At 36.4% G+C, this 19,396-nt stretch overlaps 1 pseudogene; it reads left to right on the top strand.

Moving 5' to 3' along the window:
• Positions 1 to 222: 222 nt before the first annotated feature.
• Positions 223 to 4,793, top strand: LOC133249169 (UDP-glucuronosyltransferase 2C1-like; annotated as a pseudogene).
• Positions 4,794 to 19,396: the final 14,603 nt, after the last annotated feature.

Genomic DNA, 19,396 nt, shown 5'->3' with positions numbered 1-19,396 from the left:
AGTGTTAGTTGCTTGGTCATGTCCAACTCTTTGTGACCCCACAGATGACCTCCCAATGTCTCTTCCACATTGATTTCTCCCTCTTGTGGGGGATTTATTTAAGTTGTGTATCTCCTTTTGATCCCACAGTACCAGCCCCATGTTGAGAGTTTCCCATTTGTCTTCTTAAGGATAGAGTCCTGAAATGTTCAAGGTTGTGAGTATTCTCCCAGTGCTACAAATATGGGTCAGATTTCTGCATTTGCTAACTCTTGCTGTCCATGGCAGTGCACAGAGGAGATGGTTCTGTGGGTCAGGGAGGAGGAGCAGAGTCGTGTGGGTGAGATAGATGAAGCACTGGGGAAGCCTGTGGCCACTCAGACTGGTCTGCAGATGAGGTGTCCAAGGAGATGGTGGGAAGTCCACATGATGGAGTCTGCAAATTTTTAGTAAGAAGAACCACAAAGTGGTTAGTGGTATTGCTTTGAGGAGTTCTAAGACTCAGCAATGATACCAGCCTCTTGTAACCCCTTAGCTTTGCAGATCACTCAGTAATCTTGGCAAGGTAAAAAAAAAAAAAAAAAAGGCATTCCTTATTGCTGGGACACCATGCACTGACTCATACAATTCATACAATTTCACTTTCCCCATATGGGAGAAATTCCATTTTACATGGATCTTTTGTGGCACTGAACCATGATAATTGGGAAGAAGTGACAGAAAAAGCAAAACTGTTCATCTTACCCTCTTCAATGCATACATTCTTGGTCTTATTTGCTCCCATGGTGGGCTGAAACTTCTCCATTGGGCTTTCAGATTCCCAGAAAGTTATGCTCATCCTGAGGTAACTACCAAAATCATTGTTCTGTGGGGATGACAGTAGAGATATCCTATTCTGTAGTCTTGCTGACGTCATTCCAGAGAAGAAATTCTTGCCATGAAAACCTCAAAAAAAGCTGATATCAATGGAGAAGGAATGTGGAACAACCTAAGACTAAAAATCAAGTCAGCATCTTGTAGGCCATTTCAGAGAGTATAGATTTTAATATCTATACAAGACGTAGTTATCAAAACATTTGACTGAAGTAAGATAATTTGTGAAAGAGAATTAAAAAAAAAATCAGTGAAGTTTCTCTAGCTTCCCAGGTGACTCAGTGGTACAGAATTTGCCTGCTAAGCAGGAGATTCAGTAGACACTGGTTCATTCCTGGGTCAAGAAGATCCTCTGGGGAAGGAAATGGCAACCCATTCTAATATTCTTGCTGGAATAATCCCAAGGATAGAGGAGTCTTGCGGGCTACAGTCCATGGGGTCCCAGAGAGTCCCAGACACAACTTAAACTTCAGCAAAATTTCTCTATGGAAAGTGAATTGCATGTGTGAAGAATTTGAAGCAGTGAGACCATAAGGGTTCTGTAGTAATTCCAGATTAGGTATATAAATGACTGTAATGGTGAAGTCTACAAATGTAAATAGATTGACTTATAATTTTGGAGTAGAATGTGTAGAAATAGTAAACAATTGGATAATTACACAATTATATTTTTGTTGCGACAATTATTCTTATGACAATGTTATCATTATATATTCCTATTGTTTAATTGCTTAAAGAAAATAGACTTTTTAAGCAAATGTCCCTAAATATCACTGGATTCATTTATACAGAATGTAGTGAATTCAAGTTGCAAAAATTCAAGCAAAAAATGGAATTTTATATTATAAAAATTATTTTAGAACAAGAAGGCAAAGATAGTACAATTAGATTTGCTGGATAGAAGGATAATATTATCAAGTTATGTTCTTCATGACTTCCTTTCTTCACTCTATTAATAAAGTATCTCTTCTCAACATAACATAAGTCTGATGAGAACTAGAGCTTGAATAGGCTTCACTAATAGTGAAAAGATATATTTATCTGTTTCTCTTAAAGGTAGATGTGATTTAGCAGGAAGAGTACTGAATTCAGCATCAGAACATTTGGATCTAAATCTCTCTGCCTTTACACATAAAAGGATGCATTGTCACTCCATCTGGCAGTAAGTGATGGCCTCATTCTTATCTGAATATTTAGTAGATTTATCAGTAAGAAAAACACTACAGAGACTATCCTGTTCAAACAAACATTCAAATAAAAGCAGAGAAAAATATCCAAAATATTAAAAAAAAAAATCTCAGTTCAGTTCAGATGCTCAGTTGTGTCCAACTCTTAGTGATCCCATGGACTGCAGCATGCCAGGCTTCCCTGTCCATCACCAGCTCCCAGAGCTTGCTCAAACTCACATCCAGCGAGTCGGTGATGCCATCCAATCATCTTATCCTTTGTCGTCCCCTTCTCGCCTCACCTTCAGTCTTTCCCAGCATCAGGGTCTTTTCCAATGAGTCAATTCTTTGCATCTGGTAGCCAAAGTACTGGAGTTTCAGCTTGAGCATCAGTCCTTTGAATGAATATTCAGGACTGATTTCCTTTAGGATGGACTGGTTGGATCTCCTTGCAGTCCAAGGGACTCTCAAGAGTTTTCTCCAACACTGCAGTTCAAAAGCATCAATTCTTCAGCACTCAGCCTTCTTATAGTCCAACTCTCACATCCATACATGACTACTGGAAAAACCATAGCTTTGATTAGATGGACCTTTGTTGTCTAAAGTAATGTTGACCAAAGTATTGTCTCTGCTTTTTAATATGCTGTCTGTGTTGTCATAGCTTTTCTTCCAAGGAGCAAGTGTATTTTAATTTCATGGCAGCAGTCACCATCTTTAGTGATTTTGAAGCCCAAAAAAATAAAGTCTCTTCCTATTTCCATTATTTCCCCATCTATTCACCATTTATTTATTTATTTGCCAAACAAATTTAGTCTTCATTGAATACACATGAGATGATGATGGATTTTCTTAACATTATTTGGAAATTATTATGAATTTATGTTTAACTTCACATGCCCTTTTTTGATATCAACTAAAGACTCATTGGAAAAGACCTTGATGCTGAGAAAGATTGAGGGCAGGAGGAGAAGGGGACGACAGAGGATGAGATGGTTGTATGGCATCATCGACTCGATGGACATGGGTTTGGGTGGATTCCAGGAGTTGGTGATGGACAGAGAGCCTTGGCGTGCTGCAATTCATGGGGTCACAAAGAGTCAGACACGACTGAGCATCTGAACTGAACTGAAAATAAGTTTGGAAACTCTCACTCTGAGGGGTTTCTTTGTAACTCATTTTATTGACTTTAGTGATATTTTTCTTTCCGTCAAAGCAGTTGCATTTCCTTTTAATCTTTAATGCAAAGTACACAACTCAAATTAAAAGATGCTTACTCCTTGGAAGGAAAGTTATGACCAACCTAGATAGCATATTGAAAAGAATAGACATTACTTTGCCAACACAGGTCCATCTAGTCAAGGCTATGGTTCTTCCAGTAGTCATGTATGGATGTGAGAGTTGGACTGTGAAGAAAGCTGAGCACCAAAGAATTGATGCTTTTGAACTGTGGTGTTGGAGAAGACTCTTGAGAGTCCCTTGGACTGCGAGGAGATCCAACCAGTCCATTCTGAAGGAGATCAGCCCTGGGATTTCTTTGGAAGGAATGATGCTAAAGCTGAAACTCCAGTCCTTTGGCCACCTCATGTGAAGAGTTGACTCATTGGAAAAGACTCTGATGCTGGAAGGGATTGGGGGCAGGAGGAGAAGGGGATGATAGAGGATGAGATGGCTGGATGGCATCACTGACTCGATGGACATGAGTCTGAGTGAACTCAGGGAGTTGGTGATGGACAGAGAGGCCTGGTGTGCTACGATTCATGGGGTCGCAGAGAGTCGAACATGACTGAGCAAATGAACTGAATTGAACTGAACTGAACTCAACTTAAAGTTTAGTCCAACCTTCTAGAAATTGACTGTGAATCTTTGGATTGTGAGTTTCATGCACTTGGTTTAAACCCAGATTTTGTTTGAGCACAGTTAATGTCGTGAAAACTGTAAAAGGCTTCTGTGTCCTTTTCATGTTACGTATATTGTTTTTTGACCCTGAAAGGAAGGACTACTGGGAAGGTACTTGTATGGCCCGTGGATTTTAGTCACTGGATTAATTTAAAAGTTATTCTGGATGAACTCCATTTTCATGGGCATGAGCTAACTATCCTGGTACCTTCAACAAGTTTTTTGTTTGATGATCCAAGATTCCCTTTAATGTGGAGATTCTTCAACTTCCAGTAAGCAAGGAAAGTTTCATGGGATAATTCAGTGCTGGTCTCTACACACTTTCTTTTGAACTGCCAAAACTTTCATGATGGGACAGGCAAGTAAAACTGATAAAAATGATCAAATTTTTTTTTTTTAGCAACAGCCAAAAGAGTATGTGATAGTGCTGTCACAAAGGAGTTACTCAGCAGGCTACAGACAGCTAAGTTTGATATCTGTATGCTGACCCTTTAAGCCTTTGTGGAGAATTAGTGGTTGAACTCATCAATATTCCATTTATATATTCTTTGCAATTTTCCTATGAAAAAGTCATTGAGAGATTGTGTGCTGGGCTTCTTATGCTTTCTTCATATATTCCTGATGTTACATCAAGACTGACAGATAGTATGACTTTTATACAGAGGCTGGAGAACTGGTTATTGTATACCATGAGTGATGTGATATCTGCACATTATTCATTTCCAGAATGGAATGAATATTACAGCAAATTTTTAGGTAAGAGAAATTTGCATGCAATAATCATTCTTATTTCATATGTATAATGTGAGTGTCTATTTGACTGTATGAAACCTTTGAAAAGTTTTCTTTTAAGTGAGATACAAGATTCTGTTGCTTAACTGTTTTGAGTGAAAATAATAACTTTTTCTTTAATTTTTCCTTTTTTTAAGCTTTTGGTTTTTTGTTTTGTTTCAGATCACTGTGTATTAAAATATGTATCAAAGAAGAAATATTCTCTTTATTTCTCCATATATCCTGTTTGATGTTACTTATTTTTTCAAGTATCTGGAAAACTCAAATCTGACAGTGTAACTATTTCTGACAGTGGATTATTTCTCTCTTTTTTACTTCTTTTTTTATATACTCTGTTTTCTTTCTGATTAATCTTCTCTTTTTTCAAGCTTTCTATTTGCATCCTGTCAACACTTGGTTGGCTGATTCCCGGGCTTGGAATGTGGTGAGCATGAAACTGGAAAAGAAATAGTTTCTCTACTCTTGTCTCCCAAAGGAGAAACATGGAAGATGTTTCTCTAAAGGACCATGTTTCTAGATGTTTAAACTTATCTCATTGTCATCCTGTTGTTATTGTTCTGTTCATAACTACATTAAAGTCAATTAGTGAGCTTTGACCCCAACAAAAAGATTTTCTCTATTTCAGTAAGTCTGTGGGCCCCTTTGTTTTTCATTTTTCATAACTGATTTTTTAAAAGCTGCATTTATTTAATTTATTTAATTGTGCTAAGGATGATTTTGCACAATATACTAATTATCTTAGAGGAGGCAGTACCCTACTTGCATTATTTAGATTTTTAAAAAATATAATTAACATATAATATTGTATTAGTTTCAGGTGTGGATGAAGAAATTAGCCAATAGTTAACCTAAGAAACAAGTGGAAAATTTTATTTGAGCCAATGTGATTATAACCCAGGAGAGAGTCTTTCAGAAAGCTCTGGAGAGTATTTCACCAATTAGAAGTCAAAGAACAGTTATACGTTTTTGAGATAAAGGGTTTTACATCAGAGTAATATACTGACAGTTTACAGAGGCCAATAAAGTGAGTGGTGGGTCACTGTGACCTCTTGAGAGATTAAGGAAGGAATGTTATCTCCTAAGGAGTTACTTTGCTGGTGCCAGGAGGAAATCGTAATTTTTGTTTGTTTTTGTTTTATTGTGAGTAGACATTCCTGTATCTTCTAAGGAGATCTTGATAATGTACAATGGAGATGAAAAATGTATATTAAAGGGAAGCAGGGTGTTGGCTCAAATGGCAGAGAACTTTTTATGTTAAATTTTTCTTGTCCTGATTTAAAACCATATTGTTTCATCGCAGGTATACAACATAATGATTTTATATTTGTACCTATTGTGAAACGATCACTAAGGTAACTTTAGTTAACATTCATCACTACACATAGTTAAAATTCTCTTCTCCTGTGAGACAAGAACTTTAGACTTATTCTCTTAGCACGTTTCAAATATACAATACAGTATTAACAACGATGGGCTTCCCTGTTGGCTCAGTAGTAAAGAATCTACCCGCCAGTACATTTGATCCCTAGGTCAGAAAGATCCTCTGGAAAAGGAAATGGCAACCCACTTCAGTATTCTTGCCTAGAAAATCTCATGAAGAGAGGAGACTAACAGGATACACTCCATGGGTGGCAAAAGAGTCAGACAGTACTTAGTGACTAAAAAACAACCACAATTATTAACTGTAGTCACCAAGCTGTACATCAGATCCCCAGAACTTGCTTATCTTCTGTCCACCTTCACCTTTGTGTCTATCCTTTATCCCTAGGATATGGCAACCACCAGTCTGTTCTCTGTGACTTTGTTTTCTTTTTTGTTTCACTTTCTTTTTAGATTTCATATTTAAATAATATCAAACAATATTTGTCTTTCTCTGAGTTACTTCACTTACCATATTTCTTTCAAGTTCCATTCTTGTTTAAGCAAGTGGCAGATTGTTCCTTTTTCTCATGACTTAATAATATTATTTTTTTTTAATATATATAACCATATTTTCTTTGTCCATTCACTCACTGAAAAACAGATTGTTTCCATGTTATGGGTATTGTCAATAATGATGCAACTGACATGGGAGTGCCGTAGTAGTTTTATTTAGAAGTTTTTGAGGAACAACCATACTGTTTTCCATTGTAGCTTTACCAATTTACATTCCCACTAACAGAGCACAAGAGTCCTCTTTTCTCCACATCCCCACCAGTATTTGTTATCTGTTCTCTTTTCAATGATAGCTATCCTAATAGGTGAAAGTTGATATCTCATTGTGGTTTTGAGCTACATTTCTCTGGTAATTAGTGATGTTGAGAACATTTTTATGTAGTTGTTGATTATTTGAGTATCCTCTTTGGAAAGATGTCTATTCATGTCCTTTCTTCATTTTTTAATTGAATTATTTGGTTTTTCCATTGTTGAATTCTTTGTCTTCCTTAGACATTTTATATAGTAACAACAAATGAGATACATGGTTTGCAAATATTTTCTCTCATTTCATAGGTTGCTTTTTCATCTTGTTAATCATTTCTTTTGCTGTTCAAAAGCTTTATAATGTGAATTAGTCTTTACTTTTTAATTTTATCACTTATGATTCTGTTGTTGTATTTAAAAAATCATTGCCAAGATCCATGTTAGGTTTTCCGCTATATTTCCTCCTAAGAATTTTATGGTTTCAGGACTTCCATTTATATTCTTCTTAATCCATTGCAAGTTAATTTTTGTAGTGAAGTAAAATGGTGTCTAGTTTCATTCTTTTGTATGTAAATATCCAGTTTTTTCAGCAAGAATTATTTAAGACTGTCTTCCTCCTCTGAATATTTTTGGCTGTTTTGTGAAATGTTAGTTGGCTATATATGCATGGGCTTATTTATGGGCTCTTGAGTTTGTTCCATTGATCAGTGGGTCTGCTTTTATGCCAGTATCATATCATTTTGATTGGTACAGCTCTGAAGTATTGCTTAAAATCAGAAACTATGATGCCTCCATCTTTGTTCTTCTTTATCATGATTGCTTTGACTATTTGAAGTCTTGTAGTTCCACATGAATTTTAAAAGTGTTTTCTTTGTTGCTATTTTTTAAACAGAAGTATCAATATCTCTAAAACCCTATCATTACTAAAAATTAAGCTTATTCCTAAATAATTAACAGTTTTCTTTACACTTTTGATCTCTTGTTTATGTAGCCACTTCATTTTTCTCAAGATATCTGTTCAAAATTTCCTCTGAGAAATTATTTCTTCTACAACTCACAAACCATATGAGTGCTTCTACTGAAGTATGCTGCCCAGAAATATGCCACAGATTCACAAAAGGTATATGACCTGCTGCTGCTGCTAAATCGCTTCAGTCGTGTCTGACTCTTTGCGACCCGTGGACTGTAGCCCACCAAGCTCCTCCATCCATGGGATTCTCCAGGCAAGAATACTGGAGTGGGTTGCCATTCTGTATATCTCTAGAATCAACCCTAAAAAATGTGGACAAAACTGCTGCAAAGTGAGAGTCCAAGCTGCAAAAGGCAAAGTGAAAAAAGAAAACAAAATCTTTTGGTGACATTTTCTGAGTCATGGATCAAGCAGTGACTGATCTACAGCTGGACTGAAGCTATTTGTTTACTTCTGGTCCCAGCAACTTTGTACTCAGTTTTGAAAACTCTTTTATAGTAAGGAATAGTGATAGGATATAACTCTGTCTCTGATTTATTCCTAACTCTTGGCACACTAGAATATTCTTTTGGGAAATATATCGATAATCTAAGAAAGAATAATAAAGGCTTGGTAAATAGAAGAAAAACATTTCTTTGACTCTCATAAATTTTAAAATGCTATTACATATAGATTGCTATTCAGGATCCATTGAGGATCTTCATTATAAAGTATATTTCAAGTATGTTTTTCAGATTGTAAAAGGATAACATAAATTATACAATTATAAACTGAATCATGTCATAGATAAGTTCAACTAATTGACAAGGAAATGAGTAAAGTGGTATCTGTTTCAAAACGTATATTGAGGAAATATTTATAAACATTTATAAACAGGAAAAGAACTGTTAGGTTAGACACAAAAATGGTCAATGTCTAAAAGGGTAACAGAATCATAATTTAATGGATGATTTTTTCAGAAATATATAACTCAAGTTTTTAACTTCACAGTATCAGAACACAAAAGTCCACAACAAATCAATAATAAATAACACAACAAAGCATAGGCTCACTTTCCTATGCTTTTCTTAAAGGATATAAATAATTCTTTAATCATTAAAAATTCAGAATGCCCCAGCATTATATCAAATGTAGCATTGCTTTTGGAAATTCGGAAATGCTTTTCCAAATTTGAGATATTGTCTCACAATCTTCTTATTCGATAAACTGCTTTTTTATTTCTCCTACAATATCAGATTCATTTCAATAAGATGCATTAAGTGTGTGCATGCATTCTAAGTTGCTTCAGTCGTGTCTGACTCTGTGGGACCATAAGGAATGCAGCCTTCTAGGCTGCTCTGTCCATGGCATTCACCAGGCAAGAATACTGGAGTGGGTTTCCAGTGCTTTCCTCCAGGGGATCTTCCTGACCCAGGGATTGAACCCGCATCTCTAAATATCTAATCTGTATTGAAAGGTGGGTTCTTTACCACTCTAGATTACTAAATCAGGAGTGGAGAATTAACAGGAAAAAGATGTCATCTGATAATATGAAGGTTAGTGAAATAATCATATGACCCTGCAATTCTACTCCTAGGTTTAAAATCAAGAAAAATGATGGCACATGTATACAGAAAACATATACATGAATGCTCATGTATTCAGCATTATTCATATTCATTATTCATCAGCATTATTCATAGTAGACAAACATGAAAACAGCCCAAAAGTTCACCAACCAATGAATGAATAAACAAAATGAAGTATATCTCAACAAAAATCTTTCAGCAACAAAAAGTAATGAAATACTGATACATACTACCATGCAGGTGAACCTTGAAAAACACTAAGTGAAAGAAGGCAATGAAAAAGACATAATAATGTATGAATTCATTTATATTAAGGGAAATAAAATTATTTTGGAATAGGCAAACAAAGAAAAAAAATAGATTAGGTTTAGAAATGGAGAATGATGGCCAATGGATACAGGATTTCTTTTGCGAGTAATACATTTGCTTTTGAATTTAATAGTGATGTATATGCATGCACATGTGTGCTCAGTCATGTCCCACTCTTTGTGACCCCATGGACTGTAGTCCGCCAGGCTCCTCTGTCTATGGAATTTTCCAGTCAAAAATACTGGAGTGGGTTGCCATTTCCTACTCCAGGGGATCTTCCTGATTCAGGGATGGAACCCATATCTCTTGAGTCTCTTGCATTGGTAGCCAGATTCTTTTATCACTGAGCCAGTGGTGATGTTTTCATAATGTTACAAATGTACTAAAAACTACTCAATTGTTTATTTAAAAAGAAGAATTGTATGGCACATAAAATACATCTTAGTAAAACTGTCATTAAAATAAAGCATGAGACAGAAACTTCACACAAAGTGAATAAGATTATACCCCTGGTTAAGACCAGAAAGGCTCCAGTATGGGGTCTGTCTTGGATCTGAAACTGGATTTTTAATACCTGTGTCATTAACAGAGTGAGATTACTGAGATTTGTTTGTGATCTTTTACATAAAAAGATTGTTCTGGTCAGATAAAAAACCTTATATTTTTTGATCAAAACTTCATCACACTTAGAACATCAAGAAAATATTCAAAAACCCGTGTGGTGAGAAAACAGATAGATATGGGTTCCTCCTATCAGTGATATGGAGCACATATTTCAAAAGGACACCAAACTCTGGGTAAGGTTCTTGCTGCTGCTGCTGCTGCTAAGTCGCTTCAGTCGTGTCCGACTCCGTGCGACCCCAAAGATGGCAGCCCACCAGGCTCCCCCATCCCTGGGATTCTCCAGGCAAGAACACTGGAGTGGGTTGCCATTTCCTTCTCCAATGCATGAAAGTGAAAAAGTGAAAGTGAAGCTTCTCAGTCGTGCGGACTCTTAGCAACCCCATGGACTGCAGCTTACTAGGCTCCTCTGTCCATGGGATTTTCCAGGCAAGAGTACTTGAGTGGGTTGCCACTGCCTTCGGGGTAAGGTCCTTATGCCACAGTAATTAAATATAATTCAGAAATGAAGCTCTATTTCCAAACTAAGGAAGATAACTCAATGCAGAGTCACTAATTTGAGTTCTTATTCTGTTCATGTTCACTTGGTCTCCACTTCAGTTCAAAAGTTACCCTTTGGTAATGTTTATCAGCTAAATATGTCAAAATGGCAAATATTACACCATCAAATTATTATGCAGTGCTCTATCTTCACCAAAGAGAACAAAGTCTTGTGAGACAGGAGTTATAATTTTGTATAGAAAAGGTCATTACTTTCAAATTTTTATTAATGGATTTTCATTCCTGATAGGATGTATTTAGTTATGGAGGAACAGTACAAAACACCAGAAGAAAAGATGGATAAATTACAAATGCTGTTTTAAAAAGATATCAGCCACTTTTGCAGCAGTGAGGATGAGATAAATTGGAATTCCAGAAGAGGAGGAGACTACCATAGTAGGTTGAGGACCTCTGGATGAATTTTTGTTCATTGCTAGGAGCAAATGCTGATTCTGAGCATGCAGCTGGGCTTAGGCTTAGCTCAAACAGAAAGACTCTGTTGGGAGAGAGAGAGAAACAGGCTTTTGGCTTTATTCCATACCTAAATCCATGTTTAGTTATCATAATCTCAGTATTGTGTATTCTTGAGGGGGGAAGGTTTATTGATTTCTCATGGGTTGCACAGAACTAATATTGGTTCTTTAAATATTTTTCTTAGAAAATTCTTTGGCAAAACATGCCCCACTTAACATATGAGATTGCTTTTCCTCTCTTTCATTTTGTCCAGGAAAACCTACCACATTATGTAAGATTATGGGAAAAGCTGAAATGTGGTTGATTTGAACTTACCGGGATTGTGAATTTCCATATCCTTACTTACCTAATGTTGAATTTGTTGCAGGACTGCATTGGAAGCCTGCAAATCCCCTGCCTAAGGTAAATTAAATGTGCTTCTTTATACTTCTCTGAGTATTTACCTCCTGGAATGATTTCAAGTCTATCGTTTTCAGTATTTGACTCTCAAACTGAAAAACTAGACACAAGAATTTATGGGAATTATCCACCTTAGATTATTAATATTATGCTACCATTAACTATTTGCCATGTTATCATGGTAACCCTTACTGATGCTTATCAAATATACCAGATATTTGCCAAGAATAATGGTCCTAGCCTCTGAGTTTAGTGGAATTGTCCAATACTCTCTGGGCAATGACAGTGAACTGAAGTTGCATGAATCACTTCAAGGTCCAGCACTCAGTTGTCAGGAGCACTTACCCCAGAGTTCTCTTTTCCTCTGTGATTTCAAAGGGGTGTGTTCCAGAGTGGCTACTCTGTAGACCTGAGTCCTGATTAAAAAATATAGCAGCAGGTGCAGCTCAGTAGATGGACATATGACATGAGAAAGAAACAATGTGTTATTTTAGGCTACCGAGATTTTGAAGTTGAAAGTTATTTTGCATATCTTAGTCTAAAAATGGACATAATAAGGATAGTATAATAATTATAGGAAAGAGCAAATAGAGATGGAATGATTCACTCAAAATCCTGGCAGAAATTCAGTAATGATGACTTGTTGGGTTTGAACAGAGAGAAATTAGCCTGGAGAGGTGATTAGAGGATAGGTTATAAAAAAAATCAAATGAGCAATACTAAGTATTCTTTACTTAAAATCTAAGGTCAGTGAAGGATCAATGTATAATTTTTAAGCAGCAACATGATACAACTTACTCTTGCATAAATATGGCCTACTGAATTATTCAGAATGGAGCAAGATTTAAATTAGGGGGATGAGCTGAGAATCAGTTCAGTTGAGTTCACTCAGTAGTGTCTGACTCTTTGCGATCCCATGGGCTGCAGCTTGCCAGGCTTCCCTGTCCATCATCAACTCCCAGAGTTTACTCGAAACTCCATAGTGTTGGTGGTTCATATGGTAAAGAATCTGCCTGCTATGCAGGAGACCTGGGTTTGATCCCTGTCGTCCCCTTCTCCTCCTGCCTTCAATCCCTCCCAGCATCAGGGTCTTTTCCAATGAGTCAGTTCTTCACGTCTGGTGGCCAAAGTATTGGAGTTTCAGCTTCAACATCAGTCCTTCCAGTGAACACCCAGGACTGATCTCCTTTAGGATGGACTGGTTGGATCTCTTTGCAGTCCAAGGGACTCTCAAGAGTCTTCTCCAACACCACAGTTCAAAAGCATCAATTCTTTGGCACTCAGCTTTCTTTACAGTCCAACTCTCACATCCATACATGACTACTGGAAAAACCATAGCTCTGACTAGATGGACCTTTGTTGGCAAAGTAATGTCTCTACCTTTGTGCCTTAATCCCTATGCAGTGCTCTTTGGTAAATTAGCCTGGAATATTTGGTTAAATTCAACTGTTACACTCTTTATTCCCTTGAGCCAAAATCTTACCAATAGTCAGGCGGCCATGTCACATTAATGCTCCTTCATGCTCAGAGTCTCAGTGGTGTCTGACTCTTTACGACCCCATGGACTGTACCCCACCAGTTTCCTCTGTCCATGGGATTCTCCAGGCAAGAATGCTGGAGTGGGTTGCATTCCCTTCAATTGAATCAGAGTCACCTGCTTGGGAGGCAAATTCTGTATCACTGAGCCACCAGGGAAGCTATTAATGAGATCTCTGTAAACAGTAAAAGGAAAAAGAAAAAAAGAAAGAAAGAAACTAAGTCTCAGGATCTTTTCTTCTTAACCTTTGGGTCCATCTATTGAAGAAGTAGTGGGACAGCCACACTTATCCAAGTACATGTGTTCTTAAAGCACTACAACAATCTTCTAGGGAAGGTGACCCAACTAGGGGTCCACAACAAAACTCATCTCTTCCTGGTAAGAAAGACATATGAAAAGGTTGGAGAGAGGACTTAAAAATATCCCTCTCATGACAACATCATGTGTGTTAGTTGCTCAGTTGTGCCCAGCTCTTTGCCACTCCATGGCCTGTAGCCCACCAGGCTTCTCTGTCCATGGGATTCTCCAGGCAAGAATGGAGTGGGTAGCCATCCCCTTCTCCAGGGGATCTTCCCAAACCAGGGATCAAACCCACGTCTCCTGCGTTGCAGGCAGATAGATACTTTACCATATGAACCACCAGGAAAGCCATCATAAAAGATGTCAATTTGATTTTGGATGCCAAAGCATAAGTTTGTGGAATTAGAGAATTTGTTTTTCTTTGCTTTTCATGGTTCTCAGACCAATAGGATGTATTAATCATATTCTCAAGTCATTCTACTCCGTAATTAAGCCCATGGCAGACATCTCTTTTGATTTACATTTCTTGTATTTGTTATCTTCTCTTCTTCCATTACCCTACAACCAGTGAGCACCCAGTCAAATGTAGTTAATATTTATATTATTGCAATTTATATAGATAACTATGGATCCTCAAACTATCTGTAGAATTTTTTTGAATTTTTAAATTATATAAATGATAGTGAAGTGAAAGTCCCTCAGTCGTGTCCTACTCTTTGTGACCCCATGGACTATCCAGTCCATGGAATTCCCCAGGTGTGAATACTGGAGTGGGTAGCCTTTCCCTTCTTCAGGGGATCTTCCCAACCCAGGGATTGAACCCATGTCTCCCACATTGCAGGCAGATTTTTTACCAGCTGAGCCACAAGGTAGCTATAATTCACATTTTTCTCAATCTTATTAGTCTATGGAATTTTTTTCATATGTATCCAAGTTTCTATTTGTAAATCTATTTCATTATTTCTGACTGTTGCAGAGATACTTGGTATATATGTTTACCATATTTTATTTATTCCCCACAAAGGACAATTAGGTGTCCCCCATCTCTATGATACAGCAAAGAATATTGGGAAGAAAAATTGCAAACCTATGCATATATCTGAGATTTATATCCAATAGTGAAATGGTAGTGTCATGGGTCACAGGTATACTTAATTTTGTTGTGCATTTAACTTCACTGGATATCTATAAAATTTTATTTTTTCATCAGGATTACTTAGGGGACTACATCTTCTAGATCTTGTCTAAACCTTGACTATTATTCTATTTTCTAATACAGGTCAGTTCCATAGAGGTAAAGTGATATTACATTGCTGAATTTACAGATTATGTCAATCCATCTATAAATATAGTGTAATGGTTAATTTTATATGTCAAATTGCCTGGGCCAGTCCCCAGGTATTTAGCCAAATATGACTTTGGAAGTTTCCGTGAGGGTATTTTTGGATGACATTAACATTTAAATATGCGGACCTTGAGTAACAGATTGCCCTACATTATATGGCCTGAGGCTCGTCCAATTAGTTGAAGACCTGAATGGAATGAAAGACTGAACTCCCCCAAGCAAAAAAGAATTCTGCCAGTAGGCAGCATTCAGACCCGAACTGCAGCAGTGGCTCTTCTCTGAGTCTCCTGCTGTGATGGGCTGTTCTGCAGATTAAACTTGCTAGCCTCCACAGTCATGTGAGTCAACCCTTTGAAATAATCTCTTCCCTGTCTTTCCATTTCAAGTTTTACACATTTTTTTTTCCATCTCTTAATTGACTGAATTAGTTTTGTCAGCAGTTCAACAAAGGATAGAAAGATTTCTTTTTACTTCAGCATGACTAGATATGCTATTTCTATTTTGAATGTAAAGTCATATATTTCTGTTATATTATTGTTATCCTCAGAGTATTTCTACATCACAGGTATTTCTACATCTCTACATCTGGTCAGGAAGTTTATATGACTACCTCATTTCTAAATGTATTCTTGGAAGCTTATACAAAGAAAATACAGCTAAAAGAAAACTGCTAATTAAAACAAACAAACAGAGCAAGATGAATGTACCAAAATAATGTCATTTTGCTGACTGTTTCAGCAGAAAAATGAATGAAAATGGTATTCGCATCCAAGGCTAAATATGAAGTAAAGCACCAGAACTATTTAACTTAAAGCAAGAATCAAACACTCTTCATTTGGAGCATTGAGGAGAGGGTGCTGGAAGAGAATAGAGAATACTAAATATAATAATTGTCTTTACAATTAACAAGCTTAGTGAGAAATTTGGCTCAGTCAGCTAGAGCTGTATAAACTTAGGAAATTACTTACCTTACTGAAATAAATTCAGTTCAGTTCAGTTCAGTCACTCAGTCGTGTCCGACTCTTTGTGACTCCATGAATTGCAGCACACCAGGCCTCCCTGTCCATCATCAACTCCCTGAGTTCACTCAGACTCACATCCATCGAGGCAGTGATGCCATCCAGCCATCTCATCCTCTGTCGTTCCCTTCTCCTCCTGCCCCCAATCCCTCCCAGCATCAGAGTCTTTTCCAATGAGTCAACTCTTTGCATGAGGTGGCCAAAGTACTGGACTTTCAGCTTTAGCATCATTCCTTCCAAAGAAATCCCAGGGCTGATCTCCTTCAGAATGGACTGGTTGGATCTCCTTGCAGTCCAAGGGACTCTCAAGAGTCTTCTCCAACACCACAGTTCAAAAGCATCAATTCTTCAGTGCTCAGCCTTCTTCACAGTCCAACTCTCACATCCATACATGACCACTAGAAAAACCATAGCCTTGATTAGATGGACCTTTGTTGGCAAAGTAATGTCTCTGCTTTTGAATATGCTATCTAGGTTGGTCATAACTTTCCTTCCAAGGAGTAAGTGTCTTTTAATTTCATTGCTGCAGTCACCATCTGCAGTGAAATTACTTGTCTATAAATATATACATTTCTCTTAGATTTAAATGATACATGTAAAGAGCTCAACACATGGCAGAAAACACATAATCAGTAATTGGTAAACACACACACACACACATATAAATAGGAGAAGGAACCTCCAATTTAAATCATTTTTAATTTGTTTAATAACCAATGATTTCAGGTCAAACTTTATATGCTGAAATGGTTAACATATGAAGAGACAGAATTGTTCTAATAATTCAGAAACATTAAGAAAAGTGTGCAACTATCTTATTCTTGTACCTGTAAACTTTCATATTACAAAGACTCTTCTCCTCACAGGAGTCATGATGTTTACTCTGAAATCAATGGTCAAAAACCTCTCAGAAGAAAAGTTTAATATAGTTGCATCAGTCTTTGCCCAGATTCCACAGAAAGTCAGATAATTTTATTTTTTGAGGGGCAGCTATTTTAAAATTCATGAAGATCTCCTTAAATTGTACTTAAAAGTGTAGGAAAATTTATTGGTATTATTAATATCAATTTAAGTGAACTGTAGAGAAAAAAATATTAAGGATATTTGATTCTTTTCTTGCTTTAAGCCTGGCATCACTTACAGGAAAATACATTGCAAAATTTTCTTTAAATAATCAGGTAAAAATTATAATTCATTGCTATTGAAGAAACGGTCAGCTTTGTGCCTGGGTGTAAGGCTTCCATGTAATCTAGCCTTGTTTTTTGGTGTTTATTGTTTGTTGTGTTTTGTTTTGAATTTTTGGCATATACACAAGTTACAACTACCATGATGTCTCCATAAGGGAATAGATATTCAAAAATACAGCATTGATTCACAGGATACCTTGGATTCTATTTCCTTATAGTTAATGAATTTGGATCAGGCTATGGTTTAGCCTGAAACTGACAACTTGGATTCCTGGAGTACTTCTAAATAGTGACTCTTCATTTTAAGCAGTTAAAATCTTTAATAATACAGTGTAAGATTTAAGTTCACTTTCTGATGTTTCCCCAAATTATAATTTTTTACTGATACCTTTCTAAATTATAACTGAATCATGTCATTTTTAAACTACCATGAATACTCCCCCACTACTTTTAGTTAAAATAGAGAATAAAATATAATTTTAAGTTATAAATGCTCACAATAATTATTGTATTCATAACCAAATTACTCTCAAAAAATGTTTTGTGGGAACAGTACCCATTTAAATATTTAATCTAAATACCATCTTCATAAAAACACTGAATTTTCAACTGCATTAAAATACAATGCTTAAGGGTGAAATCAGGGCACACTAGAAAGCACCAAGACCTGTCTCTCTACCTAAACAAAATTGTTCTAGCAAAAACTGTCTGAAGTAACTGTATTGGAACTCTGGAATCTAACTGAGCACTTACAACTCACAGTGGAAAGACTGAGTAGAAACTATGGCTAATTTTAGTCAATTTCAGCCCTTAAGAATAGCAGCAGCTTCAAAGTCTTTATCACTCTGTACCATGACAACCCACATACCTGTATTTCTGATGGAATTTGGTGAAACCATGCTGGGCAATAAAGACCTTATCCTCAAAGTACTGTGGTTCTGCATTCTGATTGCCGATTACTGCCCATGATCATTGAGGTGTAGGTATAGAAGTTGACCACATTTGTTTCAACCAGATGGACAGGGAGGCCTGGCATGCTGCGGTTCATGGGGTCGCAAAGAGTCGGACAAGACTGAGGGGTGGAACTGAATTGAATTGATCACTATACGAAGCAACTTCCATGGGTTTAAAAGGATAGGTCTATTGTTTTTCCTTTTTCCTTTTTCCTCTGTTTGGGAGCCAGGCATTAATTAATCAGGCTATTAAAAAAAAAAAAAAAAAACTCATAGTGAATTTTAGAAAGTTATGTGCATGTCCCAGGGAAAGACACTGGCTCATAAAAATATCCAAGAAGACCCAAATCTTTACGCTCAGCCTGATTTCTGGCAAAGAGAAACACTTCAACAACAGCAATAACAAAAATCAAACTGTTAACAAAGCAGCAAGTATGATTTCTGAAGTTAGAATACTACAAAAATCAAATGTACAGTGATCAACAAATATGAACTATACAAAGGTAGATGAAAGTATGGTCAAGTCAAAGAAACTAAATAAACTTAGAGAAGCCATTCCTGAGGGAGCCTGGATTTTGGAATTACTAGAAAAAAATTCCTTTAAAACCACTGCCTTAAAGATGCACAAAGAACTAAAGGAAGACAATGGTAAAGAGAAGAAAATGATGTAGGAAGAAAATGAAATATGGATAATGAGAAAGGAATTATTTTTAAAAGAAACCAAAAAAGAATTCTGGATATAAAAATTGCAGTAACTGAAATGAAAAGTTCACCACAGGAGTTTAAAATCAGACATGAGCAGGCAAAAGCATCAACAAACTTAAAGAAAGAGTATTTGAAATTATCAACTTCAAGGAACAGAAAGAAAAATAAATGAAGAAAAATGAATAAAGGTTAAGAAATTTGTGAAACACCATCTTGTAAATGTGCATACACATTGTGTGGGTCCCAGAAGGGAGAAATGGGCAGAAAGAATACTTAAAGAAATAATAGTTTAACATATCCCTAATTTAATAAAACACATAAATCTACAAATCCAAGTATCTTAGTGAATTTCAAGTAGGATAAATTCAAAGAGACCTACACCAAGACTCACTGTATTCATGTCTTTGAAAAACTAAAGATAATGAGTGGCTAACGAAAGAAATAAGGTAAGAAATTCATCACTTAAAAGATATCTTCAATGAAGTGATCTGCAAATTTCTCATCAGAAACCTTGGAGGCCAAAAGCAGTGGACTGATAAATTAAAAGTGATGAAAGACAAAATTGTTAACTGAGAATTTTAT

The sequence above is a fragment of the Bos javanicus genome, chromosome 6 (genome assembly GCF_032452875.1).
Source record: "Bos javanicus breed banteng chromosome 6, ARS-OSU_banteng_1.0, whole genome shotgun sequence".
In the NCBI taxonomy this organism is placed as follows: domain Eukaryota; kingdom Metazoa; phylum Chordata; class Mammalia; order Artiodactyla; family Bovidae; genus Bos; species Bos javanicus.
The sequence above is the reverse complement of the archived record's forward strand: the minus strand, read 5'-3'. Positions and strand labels throughout refer to the sequence as shown.